The following is a 1410-nucleotide window of genomic DNA, read 5'->3' on the forward strand; positions in this document are numbered from 1 at the left end:
GTACGTAGTGTTCATCCGGTGTTGCCCTGAGAATGAGATATGTGCAGCTCCTATCGGGATTGTCGGCGCATCGGGCGGTCTTGCTGGTCTTGTTTTACCATTGTCAAAATGTCTTGTAAACCGGGATTTCGAGTCTGATCGGGTCTTCCTGGGAGAAGGTATATCCTTCGTTGATCGCGAGAGCTTATCATGGGCTAAGTTGGGACACCCCTGCAGGGTATAAACTTTCGGAAGCCGTGCCCGCGGTTATGGGCAGATGGGAATTTGTTAATGTCCGGTTGTAGATAACTTGACACCAGATCCGAATTAAAACGCATCAACCGCGTGTGTAGCCGTGATGGTCTCTTTTTGGCGGAGTCCGGGAAGTGAACACGGTTTTGGGTTATGTTTGACGTAAGTAGGAGTTCAGGATCACTTCTTGATCATTGCTAGCTTCACGACCGTTCCACTTGCTCTCTTCTTGCTCTTATTTACGTATGTTAGCCACCATATATGCTTAGTCACTGCTGCAACCTCACCACTTTACCCCTTCCTTCCCATTAAGCTTTGCTAGTCTTGATACCCATGGTAATGGGATTGCTGAGTCCTCGTGGCTCATAGATTACTACAACAATAGTTGTAGGTATAGCTTGAGCGATGATCATGACGAGAGAGCGATGTTTGCTCTTATTGGAGTTCTTCTTCTGCTTCATCTTCGATCAGGGGATAGGTTCCAGGTCGGCAGCCTGGGCTAGCAGGGTGGATGTCGTTTGGGTTTCTGTTTGTGTTTCATCCGTAGTCGGATGATGCTTTTATGTATTGTGATGTTTTATTCGTGTGGCATTGTATGCCTCTTGTATGTATCCCCATCTATTATGTAATGTTGATGTAATGATATCCACCTTGCAAAAGCGTTTCAATATGTGGTTCTATCCTTGGTGGGACCTTCGAGTCTCTTTAGGATAGTATCGCATATTGGGCGTGACAAGTTGGTATCAGAGCCTCGACCGACCCTAGGAGCCCCCTTGATTGATCGTGTAGTTTGGCCGATGTCGAGTCTAGAAGAAAACTGTTTTCGGAGTCTAGTTATATCGGAGAGTAGGAAATCTTTTTACTCCTCAGCCCCCTTTGTCGCTCTGGTAAGGAATCTTGACGTAGGTGTTTTGAATTACTCCTCTTCCCATTCAAAAAAAATTTTAGGATCACGCGGTTAGTTTTCGATCGTTGTTCCTCAGCTCATTTCATCCAGTGCATTTCTCGTCAAGTTGACTCGAGCCTCTTCTTCTTTGCCATGTTCAGTCCTTAGTTGTTTTCTTTTCCCACCCGCCCACCCCTTTTTCTCCTCGGAGCCGGAGTCCGTAATCGAGTATCCATCCTACTCGTGCGAAGCCTTTGCTTTCTTTCAACCGGTGTTTTCTCTTCAAGTTATTC

Source organism: Triticum dicoccoides, chromosome 7B (assembly GCF_002162155.2).
Source record: "Triticum dicoccoides isolate Atlit2015 ecotype Zavitan chromosome 7B, WEW_v2.0, whole genome shotgun sequence".
Lineage (NCBI taxonomy): Eukaryota > Viridiplantae > Streptophyta > Magnoliopsida > Poales > Poaceae > Triticum > Triticum dicoccoides.